Raw genomic sequence first — 23349 nt, forward strand, 5'->3', positions numbered from 1 at the left:
AATATGTGGCTCTCCAAACAGGGCTGGTGCCAGACTATTTTGCGCCCTAGGCAAGGCGAGCTACTTGGACTGGCTCACTTCGATTTGGGACCGAGCCATCTGGAATTCACCGGGACTTACTTCCGTGCGAACGCAACCTGCTATGTAGCCTGGTGTCCCGATCCCCTCCACACTCGGGAGAATAAGGCTTCCGAGTAAGGAGGCATAGGCGGATCGGGCCGCACTTGTGCCTCCCGGTGCAACGCTTTCTCGGATACGAGTCCCGTTGATCCACGCGCACAGGATCGGGAAGCATTAAGAATCCATTAAGAAAGTTAGAAAGAATTAAATATCAGTTGAGGGAATTTGAGGAAATTACAGGGTTAAAAATAAATTGGTCTAAATCAGAGATGATGCTGTTTAACTATACTAAGAAGGAAGAAAAGGATTGGGAATTTAAGGGAATGGAATTGAAAGTTAAGAATGAGATTAAATATTTGGGAATTAAAATTACAAAAAATTTAGAGAATCTTGAAAAGGAAAATTTAACGAGGTTAAAGAAAGAGGTATTAGAGAAATTGGAGAAATATAAAAGATTAAATTTATCTTGGTTCGGAAGAATAGCCTTAATAAAAATGAAGATATTAGCTAAAATTAATTTTGTATTTAGAATGTTACCTATAAAAATATCAGAAACCGAGATAAAAAGTTGGCAAAATATTATTAATAAATATTGTAATGGAGAAAAGAGAGCAAGAGTGAATAAAAATAATTGGTACCTAAGCCAAAAAAAGGGGGGAATGGGTCTCCCAAACATAAAATTATACTACGTAGCAAATAGATTAAGACATGTTGTAGAAGCAATTATGGGAGTAGGAGATTTATATTGGATGGAAGAAAAAACCATAAATAAGGTAGAGATGAATTTGGAGAATGTTTTTTTTAAAGACGGAGGAAGAAAGTGGGTTGGAAGTATAGATAATCCACTCCTGAGGACTCAATGGGAAATTTGGAGCAAATTTAAAGGGAAGCTGCTTCCGAGCAACTCTCCCTTAGCACCGATAATAATGTTAAAGAATTTCCCAGAGGATCTAAAGGGTAGATTATGTAAAATATTAAAAGAGAAAAATAAAATAAGATTAAAGGATTGGGTAAGAGATATTAAAACAAGAGAGGATATGGAAAATTTGTTAAAGGAGAAGAAGCTATCTTGGCTAGAATATGGTCAATTAGAGCAATGGAATAAAAAGTGGATTAAAGATAATAGAATGTGCAGAAAGATGACGAGGTTTGAAGAATTAGTAGTAAGTAAGGAGGAAGGGAAAGGAGGGAGTATAGTTTCAAAAGGATTAATGAGTGAAATATATAAAATATTGTTAGAGAAGGAGTTTAGAGAGAATACAGAGAAAATGGTTTGGGAATCAGATTTGAAGATACAAATAGGGCGACAGAGCTGGGAGGGACTATGGAAACAAAGAGTGTTGAGAAGTTTATCAGTAAGAATAAAGGAGAATTATTTTAAAATCCTATGGAGGTGGTACCTAACCCCAGTTAGATTGAATAAGATAAGTGATCAACATTCAGCAAATTGTTGGAGAGGTTGTGGGGAAAAAGGAACGTATTTACATATGTGGTGGCAATGCAAATATGTACAAAGATTATGGAAGATGGTGTTCTCAGAAATTGAAGAAATAGTGGGAATGAAAATAGAACAAACACCAAAAATAGCATTGCTGTCACTATTTGAAGATATAAAGTGTGGAAAAGGAACTATAGAGCTGATATCGAATTTGTTGGTTGCAGCACGACTGATGGTAGCTAGGAACTGGAAGGTCCAAGGGGAATATACTATTGAGGAATGGTACAAAGAAGTATGGGACATAGCCATTAATGATAAACTGACATGTAATATTAAGTGGAGAAAAGGCGTAACTAAAATAAATGAGTTCGAAGGAATTTGGAAACAGTTCCTAGTGTTTGTGTTTACTAAGGGAAGTGGGAAACCACCAGCAGAAGAAACGATTAGATTTTGGACTCAAGAATGATCCCGAGGTGGGGGGTGCACTTTTATGTTAAGAACGAAGATGTTGTAGTATGATAAGGTATATGTAATAGTTTTTGATATTTGTACTCAACAATCATTCAATATGTATGCAGCAGATATTTGATGTTTTTCTTTTTCTTATTGTGTTTTGTTTCAGTTATATTTTGGTAATGTTTATCTATGTTTATATAGTGTTGAAAATGAATAAAAATTTAAAAAAAAAAAAAAAAAGGATCGGGAAGCAGGAGAGTCTGCCTTGCGAGGAGTCCGCAAGTCCCCAGCTTTCCTGGGGAAGGGAGAGGGAATCTCGCTTGCCCGCCTGCCTGGACATCGCGGCCTGTTTGAGGAGAGAGGCGAGGTTAGCCCTCTTAGCCCTTTCCTTGGGAGTAAGGCAGAGCCTGGCTTGGGCCAGGGTCAAGCTCGCCACGTGCTTTTTCTTCTTCTTCTGGCGGCCTCCCGGCTCTGGGAGGGCGGCTTCCAGGCGGCTAGAGTGGCTCTGGGATGGCGGCTTCTGGGCGGAAGTCCAAATATGGAGCCGGCCCCCACCCAGCGTTCCTGGCTTCGTTTCGGCTGGGTGGGTGCGGGGCGCCGTCTTGCCCGCCCAGGCCCAGCTGAATCCTCAGGCCAGTCCGGCCCGGCTCAGAGACAACAATGCGCGTGAGTGCTGCAGTGCCCGGCACCCCTCTTAGCTTGGCGCTCTAGGCGGCCGCCTGAGTGGCCTCTATGGTAGCACTGGCCCTGTCTCCAGATGTTGTTGGACTACAACTCCCATCATTCTTCACTGTTGGCTATGCTGGCTGGGGCAGCTGGAGGGCCACACGTTCTTCACCTCTGCTCTAAACTCTACAAAGAGTAAATGTAAGTGACCGTGTGTCTGTTGTATGTGTGATGTATTCCTGTTGCAGCCTGCAGGCTTCCCGGTTGGCATCGGGAACCTCTTGGAAGCAAAATTAGACACTCTCCGCCATCGTTTTACAAACCCTTTGCCTGTTTCTGAGGGCCTTGTTGCTACTGCGCCTATTGCAGTAAACCAGGAGCCTGGACCGGGCGATCTTGAAGTCTCTCTCAACTTCTGCAGTTCTGTCTTGGTGCCAACTTGTCTGCAGTCCTTGCGATGGAAAGCGAGGCCCTAGCTTCTTCCCACGTTATCCTATCTGGCTGGGGAGGCCGCCTCTAGCAGCGTTGTGCGGACAGGGCAGCTGGAGTCGCTGCCGGCCGCAGGAGCCTTCTCACCAGCTGAGGTCATCGCTGCCTATTTTTAGAGCTGGAGTTTGTGTGACTTAATCCTCTTCAATTATGGCTGTCTGGGAACCCAACAGCAGGGGCGGAGGGGAGCAAAACCCACAATGCAGGCTGGCGCATCTAGAAGCTGAAAACTATCAGCAAGGGACGTTTGCATGTAGCAAAACTAGGGAAATCATCTGGCTATTGGTTGAGCCAGCCTAGTACTGCCTGATCTGGCTGCCACTGGCTCTTCAGGGTTACGGGCAGAGATCTCTCTCATCACCTGCTACCTGATTCTTTTCATTGGAACTGCCAGGGATTGAACTGAGCTGTGGTCCCTCCTGGATAGAAGGCATTGTCCTACAACTGCCGCCTGTTGTTTTTCCTCACAGGCTCCAGGGCATCCTTCACATTCTTGAGAGCTGCAATCTCCTTTTAAAAAGGTGGGCTTCTAGCCCTGATGGCTAGAAAAAATATATAATATATATAGTCTTCAAATCTGTGGTATGGCAACCAGATACTGTGTACAGGTCTGGTCACCGCACATAAAAAAAGATATTGTAGAGTTGGGAAAAGGGCAGAAAAGGGCAGCTCAAATGATCAAGGGGCTGGAGCATCTCCCCTAGGAGGGCAGGTGACAACATCTGGGATTGTTTAGCTAGGAAAAAAGGAGGCTAAGGGGAGACATGTGTGCAAAATGATGCATGGCATGGAGAATGTGGAGAGGGAGACATTTTTCTCCCTCTCTCAAAATACTAGAACCCAGTGAGGTCATCCTATGAAGCTGATTGGTAGGAGAGGCAGGACAAATAAAAGAAAATACTTCTACACACAGTGCGTAGTCAAACTATGGAACTCACTACCACAAGATGTAATGATGGCCACCAATTTGGATGGCTTTAAAAGGGGGTTGGATAAATTCCTGGAGGCAAAGGCTATCAATGGCTACTACCCCTGATGATTGTGTGATATCTCCAGTATTCGAGGCAGTAAGCCTGTGTGCGCCAGTTGCTGGGGAACATGGGTGGGAGGGTGCTGTTGCACCATGTCCTGCTTGTTCATCCCTGGCCGATGGCTGGTTGGCCACTGTGTGAACAGAGTGCTGGATTAGATGGACCCTTGGTCTGATCCAGCATGGCTGTTCTTATGTCCTTAGATGTTATTGAAAGGTGAAGACAGTGCCTTTTTGAAGGACTTAAAACCTCAACGCTCATGTCAAGCTAGGGCTCTGCACATTCTACACTTGAGTAATCCAAGGAAGCCAAATGCTGCAAAGTGAAATGCTGCTCTTCATCACCATCTTTCCTAGGGTTCAAAAGGGTTTTGGTTGCTCAGGCACCAGCTATACCTTGTACTTAGATTCTAGGGCAAGTTACTGTTCTTTTACATTTACCAGTTTGCTTTCTGGGAAATGAGTGTTCTTGACCACTCATGCCCACTATGGCAGCCATTTTATGAAGGGACAAGTCACCTCCCCCAATGGTGGCCATTTTGTGAGAACACCCATGACACTCTCAAAATACCGAAAGTGTACGTGTACATATATACCCATAGCAATGAATCCATATGTGATATATATATATATATATATATATATATATATATATGTGAAAATATAATATACTATCAGTTATACATAGGTTTCAACAAAAGCGTACCAGATATCCAAAGAAGTTTCCATCTGTATGCCCCCCATTCAAATTCTAAAAGCATTCTGAGTTCCTCAACCCCTTGCTTGATAGGAGACTAGCGTTTTTCCTTCCAGCGCTGTGATGTCAGCCTTTTAGCTGACAGCAGGGCACGGAGAAGCCGTTCATTAGTTCCAAATATGTCCACTAACCCCAAAAGGTTGGAGACCCCTGATTTAGGGTGACTTGCATAGAGCTTGAAGCTGACAGCTACGTAAGAATTTTGCACCCGTGTTGTGTGAAGAAACCCTTCCTAGCCTCTATCCTGAGCATATATCGCAAGAACGCAGCCATGTTTTACTGTTACGAGATCAGGAGAAAAATGTCTCTCTTTCTGTACCACTTACATTTTTATAGGTGGCTGGCTGTGTGTGAAATTTTATATTTCCACAGTCAGAGAAAACCGTTTGGATTGTCTGCTTTTGGCACCAAAACATCTTGGGCCTGAACTGGTTGGAAAAAGTTCTCCCCGCTGGTTTTTGCACCCTGACCACATCTGCTTCTGAAACAGTAGTTCAGACCAGGACACTGGGCATAGCTCAGTGATATCATCGCGTGCTTTGTGTGCAAATGGGCCCAGAGTGTCAGTATCTACCAGTCAAGTAGAAAACAATAAGGAGTAATAGGAAAGATGGACCCAATAAACTTTCCTTTGTTCCTGATGTTTGGGGAAGGACCACAGCTCAGGGGTAGATGCTTTAGGTCAGCCTTTCTCAACATGGTGTTCTCTGGATGTTTTGGACTGCAACTCCTAGCAACCCTGACCATTGGCCAGGCTGTCTAGGGCTGATGGGCGTTGAAGTCCAAAACACCTGGAAGGCACAAGATTGGGGAAAGCTTGCTTTTGATAATGAAGTCCCAGTTTGATCTTCAGCATCAGGGCTAGCAAAGGTCTGAAAACCTGGGAAGCTTCTGCCAATGGGTATATGCAATGGACCAGCAGTCTGACTTGGTGGAGGGCGGATTCCTCTACTCCTATGTAGTCTTTTCTTCAGGGCTAAGGAGATGACAACCGCTGTGGTCTCTGCTTTCGTGCCCAAGCTGTAACAGCGCCCCTCTCTCTTTCCAGATGCCTTGCGGAGTTTACCACCCACCAACTGTTTACTTGTGGATTTCATCGTCTCATAAACCCATAATCCTGGGTTTACCAGGCAGAGCGGAGAGGTTGGGAGGGAGCAGCTCTGGAAGTGTGCATTTGTTTCTTAATTACTTCTGCCTCTGTGGGATCCCGGGGAGTCCCGGCTTGCCTCGCGTCTTCGGCTGCCACAGGGCAGAGTTCAGGCCTGGGGACTGAGATGCGGTGTTCTCAGTGTGCCCTTGATGCCTGTCCTGGTTTACTCTGGGATGCCGCAAGGGTGCACGTGAGCTGGTTCTCTGTAAAACGGCTCTTGAACTGTGCTGCATTTCTCTCCCTCACCTTCATGGAAACCCCGGTACCTCCTGTGCGTCCAGCATAGAATGCAGTGGGCTGACAGCGACACAGGTCTCTCTGTCCCTTTGCCACCCCCCTATCCTGGTCCTATACTGCATGGGCAGGAGGTTTTACCTGCTGCAGGTTTAGCACAGAAATGCCCTCGGTGGGTGGCGGGGGTGGCGGTGGGGTGGAAGGTGCCTGCCTTCTCTTCATCACCAGCCCTCTTAGTTTCTGTGTTGGGTACATAGGCAGGAGCTCCACTCCCTGAGCTTCCTGTTTGGGAAGGCAGTGGGCTCCCAGACGGAGGGGGTGAAGCCTGCTTGGTTTCTACAGTACAAGCAGAAAAGAGGCTTCCTGCCAGAAAGGAGGCTGCATGTTCCACCCCTACTCAGCCACCCGCTTGGTTTCTAAGCTTGGCAGGAGGAAGGCCAAGTGCCCCCCCCCACACACACACCCAGCATAGGATTGTGATGGGCTGCCCGTGGAGGCCCCCACCCCCGCGGAGGACTAGCAACCCTATGTGAAATTCCTACCCGGGTTACCTTTTTCTGCATTGCACAGCATTTTAAATCCGTCGCGTATGAATTGAGTTTAATCATTGTTTACGATTTTCACCTCCCACCGAAAGAATCCAGATGCTCAAAAATGCATTGGGAATTTCGGGGAAATTGTAATGCGTTGTTTTGAGTAAACTTGCCCTTGTATTCTACTTGCCCTGTTGTGGCTTTTCTGCTGTGTGGTGCTACGCTTTTGCTGGTTGCATTGCACAGGTTGATGTGCCGTTTGACTGGTGTGATGCGCATAGTTAGCGCACCATTTCCCTGGCTCCACCTGCGCAGTTGAGTTGACAAGATACGATCATGCAATAAATCATATGCGTTTACAGAGTGGCAAATTTCCCATCCATTGTATCAGGCAGAGGTTTTAAAGTCGTGTTTCTAATCCTGATGTCTGTGAAAATATGCTGGCAAGTGTGTAAGAAACACCGGGGGTGGGGGGTTAGAAGCAAGAGGGTGTTGCTGAATTGCATTTCCAGGGACCATTGGGGGTGGGGCTTTAGCCTTGCTACTTCCCCCTTGCAACAAGTAGCAAACCCAAAAGAAATTACAAAGAAAAAACAGAAAGCGTGCAAATTTACTTGAAAATATAAGTTCCACAAAAGAGAAACCTTATGAATTTCATCAAAAATGAAGTTCTACAAACGGGCAATCTAAATTCTATGCCAAGAATAGCAGAATTCTGCAATCTAAATAGATTATCCCAATTAACTCAATTTGCATAACCATTAGAGATTAGCCTAATTAAGGCAGAGGGCAGAACCCTGCTTTTCTTGGAATAGAATTTGGATTGCCTGGTTGAGGAAACCCCCTTCGCCCCCCAGCTAAATCATTGCACATAACCCTGGACAAGGCACACCTCTGTTGGGTAAGTAGCCACCCTGTAATGTGTGTTGATGTCATTCTCTAATGGGCAAAAGAACATCTTGCTTTTCTCAAAAGGCTCATTTCAGTCATTAACTCCTCTGCTTTTCCCCACCTCCACCACCTCCTTGCTGTGGTTTTATTAAATTACTTCGCGCAATACAGGGTGGGAACTGCGGTTCTGTTATACGAAAGCCTGCATGTGTGGATCAGATGCTTTTGTGCAATAAGGGAAGCTGGGAAAACAAGCTGGAAAGCATAGAGAACTTAATGAATGACAGGGCACCAGAGGAGCACGTGGGCGCCGAATGGGTACACAGTGGCTGGATCAGGGCAGTGGAGGCTGGTGATGCCAACATCGGTGAGGCAGTGAATCTGCTCTGGGTTTCAGTCAGAAGCAGTCAGAACTCAAAAGGAGCTATCCAGAGCACCTTAAGAACATAAGAACATAAGAAGGGCCCTGCTGGATCAGACCAAGGGTCCATCTAGTCCAACACTCTGTTCACACAGTAGCCAACCAGCCATCAGCCAGGGATGAACAAGCAGGACATGGTGCAACAGCACCCTCCCACCCATGTTTACTGGGCGTGGATCACCAAAGGCCTCACCAAAGTACTACAGTTGGCCCTCCCCAAATGACGAGAACATAAGGAGAGCCCTGCTGGATCAGACCAAGAGTCTACCTATTCCAGCACTCTGTTCACACAGTGGCCAACCAGCTGTAGACCAGGGATCCATAAGATGGACGTGGTGCAACAGCACCCTCCCACCCATGTTCCCCAGGAACTGGTGTGCACACAAGCTTACTGCCTTGGATACTGGAGGTAGCACACAACCATCAGGGCCAGTAGCCATTGTTAGCCTTCGCCTTCAGGAATTTATCCAACCCCCTTTCAAAGCCATCCAAATGGGTGGCCATCTCTACATCTTGTGGTAGTGAGTTCCATAATTAACTATGTGCTGTGTGAAGAAGTACTTCCTTTTATTTGTCCTGGATCTCCCAAAAATCAGTTTCATGGGATGACCCCATTGGGTTCTGGTATTTTGAGAGAGGGAGAAAAATGTCTCCCTCTCCACATTCTCCACACCATGCATAATTTTGTACACCTCTATCAAGTCTCCCCTTAGCCTCCTTTCTTCCAAGCTAAACAATCCCGGTTGTTGTAACCTTCCCCCATAGGAGAGATGCTCCAGTCCCTAATCATTTTAGTTGCTCTTTTCTGCACTTTTTCCAGCTCTGTAATATCCTTTTTTAGGTGTGATGACCAGAACTGTCCACAGTATTCTAAGTGTGGTCGCACCATAGATTTGTATAAAGGCAGTATGACGCTGTCAGTTTTATTCTCAGTTCCTTTTCTTATAATGCCTAACATGGAGTTTGCCTTCTTTATGGCGGCGGCACACTGGGTGGACATTTTCATCGAGCTGTCCACCACAGTCCCAAGATCTCTTTTTTGTTCCTTAGGTAGCTCCTATAGAGTTCTGGCTGAAACCCAGAGCAGATTCCCCACCCCACTGACATCGGAGTCTCCAGTGGCCAGCGGTGCATCGGAGTTGATTTATCCAGCCACCACTGACCTGGAGCATCTCATAGGAGAATATTGAGGCATCTCTGCATAGATTTGCAAGAATTGCATTTGCATGGGTCAGACTGCATGGCTTGGCTATCTCCTTGCCTCTCCTCTCCACCTAGGTGGGGGCGTGGGCTGGTGTTCAAACCTGAATTGTAGGGCTAAGTGGCCTGAACATGTGTACCGAATTTCATTCTAATACCTTCAAATAATTTTGTGATAAACAAGTGGGACTTTGCCATGAAATGTTGCAGTCTGGTGTTACAGCGTGGCGTGCTCCCGTTCAGTGTTCCAGCCAGCAGTGCCCTCCTGCATGATACTCCGTTCCGTTCCATTCCCCCCTCCCCCTTTTCCATTTCCCCCCGCAACGCAAGCCCCGCATTCTGTGGCTGCTGACCATGCTCCCGACAGCTCTAGCCAGCATAGCCAGTGCTGAGGAACGACGCAAGTTGTAAGCTAAAGGTTCTGGAGGCCCACAAGTTGCCCACCCCTGTTCTGGAGCATCGGAACATCTCCCGATATACACTGGAAATTACCCTATGCAAATGAATCTCATTTGCATTGGGAAATTCTCCAATTCAAAATTATCCACTCGGGCTGCTGCATGGGGTCTGGCTGGCTTTTCCCTTGCTGTGATATTCTTCGTCAGAGGCAGCGGCTGCAGCCAACCCATGACCCTTGGTCCCCCTCGATGATGGATGGGGTCACAGTCAAATGGGAATCATTTTGTGCTCTGCAGCCCACTCGCCGTGCCTCTTTTCTGGCTGATTTCACCATGGGTTTTGTATAATTCTCTGGGGACTTTAAAAAAAAAAGCAAACCCTTTTCTGAATTTTTCCTTTTTTTAAATAGGCAGGGCAGGGAATAGATTGAACTAACGCATATTCTGCCAGGGAAGTGGGAGAGTTACCCCCACCAACCAAATCTTCTGGTTCCTCATGCAGCATAGAGTTTGCTGCTGTCCAACACAGAGCTGTGCTGCATCCGTGCATGTGTAGCGTACAACTGGTGTCCAAAGGTGAATGGTCAAGCTATTCTGCTGCAAAGCAGGATTTGGTTTTAATCTCTGGCCCGTGGATTCTGACGTCGCTACTATTCTAAAGAAGAAAACAACGCCATTGCTCTGTCATTGCAATTCTGTGCTAGATTTTGTTCTGTGCTAGTTTGGTCATGGGATTAAGTTAAAAAATTTCTCAGGTAAACCCAAAATAAAGATAGACAAACTCCTTTCAAGTCTCAGCAGATCGGCTTGGAAATCAGCCAAGCTATTTACCTCCAAATCGGTATGTAAGATTTAACACAATCCCAGTCCAGCACATCTGGAGGGCATGAGGTTGGGGAAGCCTGCCTTAACATTTGTACAGTGCAGATGCTTGGCAACTTGTAGCCCTCCAGGTGTTTGGGTGTAAACTCCCATTATCCATTACTTAGCCATTGTAGGAGTTGTAGGCCAAAACATCTGGAGGGCCACCAGTCTACATCTGGTATTATTATTTCTATACTGCCCCATAGCCGAAGCTGTCTGGGCAGTTTACAAAAGATAAAAACATTAAACGTTAAGAATCAATATACAAAAAATAAAAACCATGAAAACAGACAATATACAAAGATAATATCCATTTAAAAACAACTTTGAGCTCTCAGCCAGAGCTAGATCTGGGGTCAAATAAAACTCAACATATGCTGTTAAATGCTTGGAGAAGAGAAAAGTCTTGACCTGGCACTGAAAAGATAACAATATTGGAACCAGGCAGGCCTCATTGGGGAGATCCTTCCCTAATTGGGGGGCCACCACTGAGAAGGCCCTCTCCCTTATTGCCATCCTCTGAGCTTCCCTTGGAGTAGGCACCCGGAGGAGGACCTTAGATGTTGAGTACAGGTAGGTTCATGTCAAGAGAGGCATTCCGTCAGGTGTTGTGGTCCCAAGCCATGTAAGGCTTTATAAGTTTAACCAGCACTTTGAATTAGGCTCGGAAATGTGCAGGCAGCCAATGCAAGCAGGCTAGAGTCAGTCTTATATGTTTGAACCTCCTGGTCCTCGTTATTAATCTGGCTGCTGCATTTTACACAAGCTGCAACTTCCGAACCATTTTCAAAGGCAGCCCCATGTAGAGGGCATTGCAGTAATCTAACTTGGAGGTTACCAGAGCATAAACAACTGAAGCCAAGTTATCCCTGTCCAGACAGTGGCATAGCTGGACCACTAACCCAAGTTGGTAGAAGGTGCTTTGTGCCACCGAGGCCACCTGAGCCTCAAGTGACAGAGATGGTATAATAATAATTATTATTAATCATAATATATTTATTTGTTACCCGCCTCTCTCTCTGGATCGAGGCAAATGCAAACACGATAAAATACATACAACTAATTAAAACTTTTAAAACTAGTACATTATTAAAAGCAACACATAATTAAAAAGGCATCTTAAAATTCAAGTGGGTAGGCCTGCCGGAAGAGATCAGTCTTTATGGCTTTCTTAAATTCCAGAAGACTGTTAAGTTGACGAATCTCTCCCGGCAGGTCATTCTATAATCTGGGAGCGGCAGAAGAAAAGGTCTTCTGGGTAATAGTTGTCAGCCTTGTTATTGTCAGCCCTTTCAAATCTTCAAAGCACATCACATGTATTATCTAGTTGTGATCCTTACAACCACCCTGTAAGAAAGTCAGTATTATGATACCCTCATATTGCCTATTGGAGCGGGGTGAGGGGGTGAGGCTGAGGCTGAGAGAGAGTGGCTTGCCTAAGGCCGCCTCATCCGTTCATAGCGGAGGCAAGATTCAAACTGTGGACTTCCTGATTCGCAGCTTAAGTCTCTTAGCCCCTACGCTACAACTCAATTCAAGGACGCCCCCAGCAAAGCAGTGACGATATTTCCCTGTTTCTTTGCTGGGAGCTGCGTTGAAGGATTGGCCCCAGGAAAGTTGAGACTAGGGGGCAAAATTACAGCATGGTTCCTGCTTCAAGGGTGGGCTTTTGCCCCCAAAGCCCCCATTTTCCCACGGTCAGCTCTTTACCTAGGATGTCTCCTCTAGCTTAGCGTTCAAGAAAAATCTAGGGGCTTCTGATTGGCCCAAAAGAACTATGCAATCTCTGCGCAATTCATTAATCTATCAGACCTCGCCTCTTGCCAGTTTAGCCTTTACTGGTGGGAGGTAATTCTGACTGATTTCTACATCTGGTTCGATTGAAGCATCCTGTCACACCGAAACCAGAGTGTCACAGGGGAGAAGTTCCCCGTTGTATCTTTCTCTTAGACTAGATCTACACTACTGCTTTATAGCGGTATTGTGCACTGATACATATTCCACACACCACTTTCATAGTGGTGAAAGTGGAATATCCTGCTTTTTGTTCCATTTTCGTAATGATTTCGTAATGATAGATTTAGCCTTAGTCTCTGCTCTAGTTGCCTCCTTCCTTTGAAGGCAGTCGGTTCTTAAACCTCCACACATCTGGTAACCCTTTTTGGGTGTAAGAGTCAAAATGTGCCTCTAATTTTTAAAACATTATTTTATTAATATAAAATACGTGCATTTAAATCCAATATGCAGGCAAACTGATCCTTTTCTTCCCACTCATCAAATTAATAAATAATAAGGTAAGAAGGAGGAGAAGGCTATCAATGGCTACTAAGCCTGTGTGCACCAGTTGCTGGGGAACATGGGTGGGAGGGTGCTGTTGCACCAGGTCCTGCTTGTTCATCCCTGGCTGATGGCTGGTTGGCCACTGTGAGAACAGAGTGCTGGACTAGATGGACCTTCGGTCTGATCCAGCATGGCAGTTCTTATGTTCTTATATTCTTAAGAAGAGCAGCGGTGGATTAGACCAAAGGCCTATTTAGGCCAGGATCCTGGTTCCCATAGTGACCAACCCATGGGTTGTCCATAAGCAGGACATGAGTGCAACAGCACCCTCCCATTCATGTTCCCCAGCACAAATGGTCTACGTAAGCATACTGCCTCTGCTACCGGCGGTCACATACAGCCGTTCTGGACTAGTAGCCATTGATAGTCTTATCCGCCATGAAACTATCTTCCTTATCGTCTGTCCTTCATGAATCTCATTTAAAAACAAAAGTTTAAATTTTACAAAGGCTGGTAAATAATTCGTATGGTCAAAAGATAAATAAGCAGAACGTACGACTCAGATAATATAAAATATAGCCAAGGATTAAGAGATCGTAACATATTAAAATGCAGTTGTGGACTTTGGAAGAAAAGGTTTAGCTTACAACAATGAATAAAATGGTCAGCAGTTAAGTGCACCTCTAATTTTAATCCAGAACAAAACGTGTGATTTAGCTGTCAGAAATTTGGGGGGACAGGACGGTGGGGTACCAGAACAGGGCAAATGTTCCAAGGGCCCAGCTCTTTTTCCACCTAGCTCTCTGCGGGGATGGATAGAGGAAGGCTCTAGAGGGCATCTTCAGAACATTGCTCAGTTTAAGTGTTCCAAAGAGCATCTGGGCGTCCCTGCTATAAACCATGAAGCTCTACAGCTAATCTCCTCTGTCCCGTGGTCAGCACATGACCAAGTGCGCTGGGGAAGGTTCAACTCATCAAAAGGCATTTTGTTCCAAGAGCTCTGTTCATCAAAGGCCAGGGTAGATTGATTTAAATCAGCAAGGAAAAAAAGTTGATTTAACTGATTTAGGTCAAGTTTCCCATTGAAGCTTTTTCTTATGCTTTCCAAACAGTGATGCGAACCTGACCGCTAACCATGTTAATTTACAAGTAAGGGCATGATCCTATGTTAAGTCAGGAAAAAAAGTCCTACAACTCCCAGCATTCCCCATGCCTGGCTGGGGAATGCTGTGGGTTGTAGGACTTTTTTTTCTGACTAAATATGCATAGGATTGCAACCTAAATAGAATATTATTTACACTGTTTCGTTCTTACAAACAGGTTTTGCATTTCTTTGTCTTGCTGTCTATATTTTGCATGCTTTCCTTTTCTTTCTTTTTAAAAAAACACCTATGGAAGGGATATCTTTAAAATATTCTCATAGAGGTTTTCCCTTATGACCAGCACCCGTGATTGTTTGAGCTTAACAGCATAATGCTATTCATGTTTATTCAGGCAAGTGGCTATAGGATTGCAGCCTAAATATGGAAATAAAGACAGGGTACACACTGGACAAGTCCATTAGCTTTCTCGTTCTAGCAGGTGATTTCTGGACAACATTCCAATCCACTATTTCCCCTCCTCCCCTCAACTGTATTATAAAATAAAGCAGAAATCATTAAATTAGTATTCATTTAAAAATAGTTGATAAACCGTGCTAATATATGGGTCTTGATTCAGCCGAAGTTGAATCTTTAGGTCCCATTGAACTGAGTTGGAAATTTAAGCAAGTGCTTACTTTCCCCCAGTGAAATCAGTGGATCCTACAAGTGCTCATCGTGGCTGTATTTTGCCCATTATGACTGATAAAAAGAGTTACTAATAGTTGCTGATTTAATTAATTTAAACAGTGGCATTGTTCACACATAGGCATGTTCAGACAACACAGTAGTCAGTGGTGGGTTAATAGACAACTCCAGGGTTGATGATCAAGGGGGTTCTCCCCACACAACAGGGTTAACCCCAGCGTCAAGTTGACTATTAGTCAACTGTGTGTTTCATTGACACATACCCTGCCCTCTCTCCACCCCAGTCCTCCCGCTGGTATCCCATCAGCCATTTCAAGTTCTGCTGGCTGAACTAGAGCGGCAGCCGCTGCTTTGGTCACTCTTGCCTGAGGACTCTGTAGGCAATTCAACGGGGCGAAATAGTCCATGGAGCCCGCAGTCAACATGCTAACCATTGGTTGTGCAACTAGTCAGCAATGCAGAGCGTTGTTTTTCTCTGTTGGCTATTTTGGGGGAATAGTCCACCGTGGGGTTGGTTTTGCCTGACAGACAACACAATAACCCACAGTTGACTATTCAACTAGCGGTTGACTACTTAAATCACTGTTGGTTATTGTGTTGTCTGAGTTGCAGCCAGTATGTTATGGTTTAGGGTTATGTGTTTAGTCAACAAGCCCATAGACTTATTTTGATTCCAGTGTGAAAATTTGCCAACTTACTGTAACCCTGGTGCCTCCCAGATATATTGCACCACAGCTCCCATCATCCCCCATGGGTGCCATGGGTGATAAGAGTTGTAGTCCAATGTATCTGGGGGGCATCAGGTTGAAGGAGACAGCTCTAGACAGTTAGCTCTTCTTCTCCCCCTCCATCCCACATCTGTCCTATAAAGCAAGTCGTCTGGTTCATCAGGTGACCACCCTTTTATTTTTAGCCATTCTCCTATATATGGCTTCTTAAGATTGCAATAACTATTTTAGTTGCAACTAACGAATTTCCCCACCAGTCCCTCATATTTCATAATGACACATTTCCTGATTCCCCCCCCCCCAACAGAATGACCGTAGGCTCATATGACCATATATTTCCTGCTATATCCCAGATACCCTTTAATCCTCCCTTCCAATATTTCCTTATAATTTAGCCATGCCACGAAATATGCAAACAATGATATGCATTTTCCCTCCTCTGCATCACTGACGTTCCCCTGTAGAGGATCATGCATTCTTTCAATCCTTCCCAATGCATAATATTGCTGGGAAAGGATTTCTAAAAGTTTCCCTTCACAGCTGGGGTAGCATCTCCGGCTCCCTCCTTTCAAAACAGGTGGGTGTGTCGAGCTGCCATCTGAACTAGAAATGCAAAATGATGCCCTGAACCAAATTTTTAGCCTGCTCTGAGTTCAACGGAGTTAGTGCATTGCAAACAAACGGAGAAGCAGAATGCTAAAGAGGCCATAGTTAACCTGAGGTAAGAAGTTTTTGAGTGGTCAAAGTGTTTTGGTAAAAAAATCAGAATTGGCACAAGTTAATGGCTCAGAGTGTGAAGTGGGGAGCCATGAGCTGTCCTGCGTTTGTCAGCTACTGCTCTTTCAGTCTCCGTTTGCCCTGTTTGCAGTAAGGGGACGATAATGACGATGATCCTGTCCAGCTTTACGAGGCTGCTGTAAAAATTGCTGAGGGATGTATGAATTATTATAGAATCATAGAATCCTGCTCAATGCAGGAATCCACCTTAAAGCATACCTGACAGAGGGCTGTCCAGCTGCCTCTTGAATGCCTCCAGTGTGGGAGAGCCCACAACCTCCCAAGGCAATTGGTTCCATTGTCGTACTGCTCTAACAGTCTGGAAGTTTTTCCTGATGTCCAGCTGGAATCTGGCTTCCTGTGACTTGAGCCCATTCGTGTCCTGCACTCTTGGAGGATCGAGAAGAGATCCTGGCCCTCCCCTGTGTGACAACCTTTCATGTCCTTGAAGAGTGCTATCCTGTCTCCCCTCCGTCTTCTCTTCTCCAGGCTAAATATGCCCAGTTCTTTCAGTCTCTCCTCATAGGGCTTTGTTTCCAGACCCCTGATCATCCTCATTGCCCTCCTCTGAATACGCTCCAGCTCGTCTGCATCTTTCTTGAAGTGTGGTGCCCAGAACTGGATGCAATACTCAAGATGAGGCCTAACCAGGGCCCACACTAGGGTAGATTCCTGCATTGAGCAGGGAGTTGGACTCAATGGCCTTGTAGGCCCCTTCCAACTCTGCTATTCTATGATTCTATGAATAGAGGGGAACCTTGCGTGATTTGGAAGCTATCCTTCTATTATGCTTTGGACATTTTAAAGCACGGGCTTTCAGACTGCATCCCAAGGAATGCTGAGATTCTTTGGGAACATATCAGGATTTCCTCAGCAGTAATGGATGCACAGACTTCCCTGAAAGAAGCTGGCTCCGCACTACAGAACCTCTTCAGTTACACCCCAGTATGAGGGATTGTTGAGTATTTTAATAGGTTGCTCTCAGTTTAGCACGCCACAGGGAGGCCCAATATTTATTATTCTGGCATACAGTATTTATAAAACGCAACAGATCCAAGAAGAGAACCACGTGCTCAAAAAACAAAATGGACCACTTCAGCAGGAGCCAGGATATTCCTTCTCACAGGGCAGTTGATATCTGTCAGCAAGCTCTCTCACCGCCTGAAGCAGGGGAGAACCCAGGCCGCTGCTGCTGCATCGCGCTGCCTCCCTTCCTGTGCCACATGTCCCTTCCCTTTGACACTGTCACATCAGCTGGAGGCGGCAGGGGCAGCAGCAGTGAGCCCTCCTGGCATGGTCGGGGAGCAGTAGAAATTGCCAGTCTTCCCCCTCCACCACTTGAAGTGGGTCCAGTTCATACATGATCTGGAATTAGGAGTGAGCAGCGAAGTGGCCAAGTTTGCCGACGACACCAAATTATTGAAGGTTGTTAAAACACAAAGGGATTGTGAAGAGCTCCAAAAGGATCTCTCCAAGCTGGGAGAGTGGGCATCCAAATGGCAGATGCGGTTCAATGTAAGCAAGTGTAAGGTGATGCACGTTGGGGCTAAAAAAAAACCCAACTTCAAGTATAACCTGATGGGATCTGAGCTGGTGGTGACCGAACAAGAAAGAGATCTTGGGGTTGTGGTGGAAAAGCTCGATGAAAATGTCCACCCAGTGTGCAGCTGATGTAAAGAAGGCAAATTCCACATTAGGCATTATTAGAAAAGGAACTGAGATTAAAACTGCCAGTATCAAACTGTCTTTAGACAAATCTATGGTGCGACCACACTTAGAATACTGTGTACACTTCTGGTCACCACATCTAAAAAAGGATATTATAGAGCTGGAAAAAGTGCAGAAAAGGGCAACTAAAATGATTAGGGGCTGGAGCATCTCTCCTATGAGGGAAGGTTACAACAGCCGGGATGGTTTAGCTTGGAAAAGAGGAGGCTAATGATAGAGCTGTACAAAACTATGCACAGTGTGGAGAAGGTGGAGAGGGAGACATTTTTCTCCCTCTCCCATAATACTAGAACCCAATGGGGTCATCCCATGAAGCTGATTGGTGAGAGATCCAGGACAAAGAAAAGGAAGGGCTTCTTCACACAGCACATAGTTATATTATGGAATCCACTACCACAAGATGTAGTGATGGCCACCAGTTTGGATGGCTTTAAAAGGGGGTTGGATAAATTCCTGGAGGCGAAGGCTAACAATGGCTACTGGCCCTGATTGTTGTGTGCTACCTCCAGTATCCGAGGCAGTAAGCTTGTGTGCACACCAGTTCCTGGGGAACATGGGTGGGAGGGTGCTGTTGCACCATGTCCTTCTTATGGATCCCTGGTTTACAGCTGGTTGGCCACTGTGTGAACAGAGTGCTGGAATAGATGGACTCTTGGTCTGATCCAGCAGGGCTCTCCTTATGTTCTCGTCATTTGGGGAGGGCCAACTGTAGTACTTTGGTGAGGCCTTTGGTGAGCCATGCCTAGTAAACTGTATCTTGAATGCTTTTTGACATGAAGGAGGTCCTCAGCATTGAAAGGGAAAATACTTGAAAAGCATTGCTTGAAAGCCTGTGAGGAAAGCATTTTTCATACAAGCACTCCTCATGGGTTTGTAGGGGGAGCAGGGTCAGTCAGTGGAGGCTGGTGGCTCTGATGTCAGCAACATAATAAATCCACTCCGGGTTTCAGTCAGGACTCTAAAGGAGCCACCCAAGGTGCTTCTGCACCTTGGAGAGCTCCTTTAGAGTTCCAACTGGTTCTGACTGAAACCCGGAATGGATTCCACTGAGCAGGGTTGTAAGGTGTCCTCTCTCGTGGAGGCGCTGAAGGGTTGGCTTCACACACTGGCCAAATAGCCAGTGGGGTGGGCATAATTCTTCTCCCCCTGCCAATGAATGAGGAATGTTTTGTGTGAACACCCCCTAATGTATGAGCTGAAGGGGATTTTAATGGGTTGATGCTGTTTATTTCTATTATTGTGTTTTTTTAATTATTTTGTATTTATTTGTTATGTTAAAGTTTTGTTTTTAATCTAGATGTTACTGTTAGCCACCTTGAGTGGCATGTTTTGGTGGAAAGGAAGGATATAATTTTTTAAAAAAATAAAAAGACTCGTGCTTATTATGATTAATAATAATTGGTAGTTGGGCACTTTTGCCATGAGAGGGTTGAGCTTGTGGCTTTGACATTTCAGTTTATTCCATGTCTGTCCTGCCTTTCATCCAAAGAGTCTAAACAGCATACATCGCTGTCCCTCTGTTTATTTTTATCCTCACAGCAACCCTGTGAGATGGGTTAGGCTGTCAGAAGGTGACCAGAGCAAGCTCGCCCAATGAGTTCCGTGGCTCTGTGGGGATTTGAACATGGGTTTATTTATTTATTTATTTCATTTCTATACCGCCCAATAGCCAAAGCTCTCTGTGCAGTTCACAAAAATGAAAACCGTAAGTACAGCATAAGATATGATATAAAAACTTAAAACCGCAATATAAAACCACAATGCAAAAGTACAACCAGAATAAAACCAATTGAAAATGCAGATTGAAAATGCAGATTTAAAACAGCAGAGTTGAAAGACAAGGATGGTAAATTGCTAAAATGCTGGGACTATAAATTTTTTATTTATTTTTATTTTATTTATCACATTTTTATACCGCCTAATAGCTGAAGCTCTCTGGGCGGTTCACAAAAATTAAAATCATAATAAAACAACCAACAGTCTAAAAACACAAATACAGAATACAGTATAAAAAGCACAACCAGGATAAAACCATGCAGTAGAAATTGATATTTATTTATTTATTTATCATACTTATACCCCGCTCCTCAGCCAAAAAAAGGCTCTCGGGGCGGCTTACACTTAGGAAAAAAGACAGTCCCTGCCCTCAGGCTTACAGTCTAATAAAGACATGACACACAAGGAAAAGGAGTCAAGGAGGGAGGGAGGGGGGAGGAGAGAGAGAGAAAGAGAGAGAGAGAGAGAGAGAGAGAGAGAGAGAGAGAGAGAGAGAGAGAGTCCAGCAGGAGCAGGCCCTGATGTTACTTCTGCCTGCTCCTGTCCCCTCGGTCCTTCTTCTTCCCCACAGGGCCAAGATGGCAGTTTGCCCTGTGGGGGGGGGGGGAGAGTCCAGCAGGAGCAGGCCCTGATGTTACTTCTGCCTGCTCCTGTCCCCTCGGTCCTTCTTCTTCCCCACAGGGCCAAGATGGCAGTTTGCCCTGTGGGGGGGGGGAGAGTCCAGCAGGAGCAGGCCCTGATGTTACTTCTGCCTGCTCCTGTCCCCTCGGTCCTTCTTCTTCCCCACAGGGCCAAGATGGCAGTTTGCCCTGTGGGGGGGGGAAGAGTCCAGCAGGAGCAGGCCCCGATGTTACTTCTGCCTGCTCCTGTCCCCTCGGTCCTTCTTCTTCCCCACAGGGCCAAGATGGCAGTTTGCCCTGTGGGGGGGGGAGAGTCCAGCAGGAGCAGGCCCCGATGTTACTTCTGCCTGCTCCTGTCCCCTCGGTCCTTCTTCTTCCCCACAGGGCCAAGATGGCAGTTTGCCCTGTGTGGGGGGGGGAAGAGTCCAGCAGGAGCAGGCCCTGATGTTACTTCTGCCTGCTCCTGTCCCCTCGGTCCTTCTTCTTCCCCACAGGGCCAAGATGGCAGTTTGCCCTGTGGGGGGGGGGGGAAGAGTCCAGCAGGAGCAGGCCCCGATGTTACTTCTGCCTGCTCCTGTCCCCTCGGTCCTTCTGATATAAGATTTAAATGCAGAATTAGAACAGTAAAATTTAAATTTAAGTTAAAATTAAGTGTTAAAATACTGGGATTATAAAAAGGTCTTCACCTGGAGCTGGAAAGAGCGCAAGGTAGGTGCCAGGCGAACCTCTCTAGGGATTGCCTGGTCATAGCCTGACACTCTGACCAATACGTTGCTTAATAGAACATTTTTGTTGTGCTGGAATCTAAGAGTTGGCACGGATGTTGTTGGATCCAGCTTACGCATCCCATAATCACCTACGCAAGCAATCTGCTCGTGTGAGCAATGAAGGAGTTGACTTGCAGGGAAGTGCAGGTCTTCTTCTGTGATTAGAAAACACACACGTCATCAAGCAGCAGCAGCAGCCGCCGCCTCTAAGTGTGTTTCTTGCCAACCATGGGAGGTCTTCTCCCACCCACGATGAGGAAGAGGTGAGTGGGCTTTCTCCCTCCCTAATTGCAATGGGCCAGGATGTCTAATTGCCTTTTTCGCTAATGCTGTAATAGCATTCAGAATTACACCGACTGATCTTCCATTGTGTTGCGTGAACGCTCTGAAAGAGGGTGCATTGTGCAATGGGCATGTGATGGTTTTTTTAGGCTGTATTTGTCTGGGAAAATTCACTCACACCCCTATCCCAAAACTTCTCACATCCTTCTTCTTGGCAATCTGCTGAAAACAACAGAATGAAATTTAATAGGGATAAATGCCAAGTTCTACATTTAGGAAATAGAAACCAAAGGCACAGTTACAAGATGGGGGATACTTGGCTCAGCAATACTACAAACGAGAAGGATCTTGGAATTGTTGTAGATCGCAAGCTGAATATGAGCCAACAGTGCGATATGGCTGCAAGAAAGGCAAATGCTATTTTGGGCTGCATTAATAGAAGTATAGCTTCCAAATCACGTGAGGTACTGGTTCCTCTCTATTTGGCCCTGGTTAGGCCTCATCTAGAGTATTGCGTCCAGTTCTGGGCTCCACAATTCAAGAAGAATGCAGACAAGCTGGAGCGTGTTCAGAGGAGGGCAACCAGGATGATCAGGGGTCTGGAAACAAAGCCCTATGAAGAGAGACTGAAAGAACTGGGCATGTTTAGCCTGGAGAAGGGAAGATTGAGGGGAGACATGAGAGCACTCTTCAAATACTTAAAAGGCTGTCACACAGAGGAGGGCCAGGAGCTCTTCTTGATCCTCCCAGAGTGCAGGACACGGAATAATGGGCTCAAGTTACAGGAAGCCAGATTCCAGCTGGACATCAGGAAAAACGTCCTGACTGTTAGAGCAGCACGACAATGGAATCAGTTACCTAGGGAGGTTGTGGGCTCTCCCACACTAGAGGCCTTCAAGAGGCAGCCATCTGTCAGGGATGCTTTAGGGTGGATTCCTGCATTGAGCAGGGGGTTGGACTCCATGGCCTTGTAGGCCCCTTCCAACTCTGCTATTCTATGATTCTGTGATTCTATACCAGATATTCATTGGAAAAACCGCATCGGGTGTTCACTGCAAAAGCCTGGTATTCCATGCAGAAACTGAATCGGACCTTCCGTCATCAGTTTGGTGCTCCCAACTCCATCTACAATTCTATTGCCAAAATCATTCACCTCATTGTGCAGAGCTAGCGGCATCCTTCCTTATATTCCAACACTTTCCATGCCTATGTCTTTAAAGCCCTGCATGGCCTTGATTCTCCAGCTATCTCGCTCTGTTCTCTTATTTATTTATTTATTTATTACATTTATATCCCGCCTTTTTTCCTCCAAGGAACCCAAGGCAGCGTACATAATCCTCCGCCCTCCGCTCCATTTTATCCTCACAACAACAACCCTGTGAGGTAGGTTGGGCTGAGAGCCTGTGGCTGGCCCAAAATCACCCAGTGAGCTTCCATGGCCGAGTGGAGACTAGAGAATGCAATGAGACTTACTTCTGAGTAGACATCCATAGATACTGATTAGTCACTGACCCTGTTCAGGCGATACACTAAGCCACTGTGGTTAAGCATTTTGAGCTAAACATTATGACTTAGTGTGTTGTGTGAACCATTCCTAAGCATTCCTAACCATTCCTAAGCTACATAACCATGGTTTAAACGCACTCACTGGCCTAACCCTGGTTTAGCGTGCTGTCTGAACAGGGTCACTGTGAGCCTTCTGGAGATCGCCTGCTTTCTTAGATGACTCTGCCTTCCCCCCTTCAAGCCTCAGCTCACAGCCTGCCCCATCTGTAAAGCCTCTGTCCCCCTCTAATTTTATTTATTTACTTAAAATATAACATCCTTCATTTCTTATAAAGCAAAAAATTACTATGGCAGCTAAAACAGCAGTAATCAAAAGCTAGCGGGATTTAAAATGCCAGGTGAACTTTCCTGAGGACGGTGTTCCAGTGCTGTGGTGCCATGGGTACATCCC

General features: G+C 45.7%; 1 protein-coding gene across 1 annotated transcript in view; it reads left to right on the plus strand.

Moving 5' to 3' along the window:
• The window catches only part of CNNM4 (cyclin and CBS domain divalent metal cation transport mediator 4), an 82871-nt gene that overhangs the window by 38658 nt on the left and 20864 nt on the right, over window positions 1–23349 (plus strand). The gene's annotated exons all lie outside the window — the stretch shown is intronic.

The sequence above is a fragment of the Elgaria multicarinata genome, chromosome 12 (assembly GCF_023053635.1).
Source record: "Elgaria multicarinata webbii isolate HBS135686 ecotype San Diego chromosome 12, rElgMul1.1.pri, whole genome shotgun sequence".
NCBI lineage: Eukaryota > Metazoa > Chordata > Lepidosauria > Squamata > Anguidae > Elgaria > Elgaria multicarinata.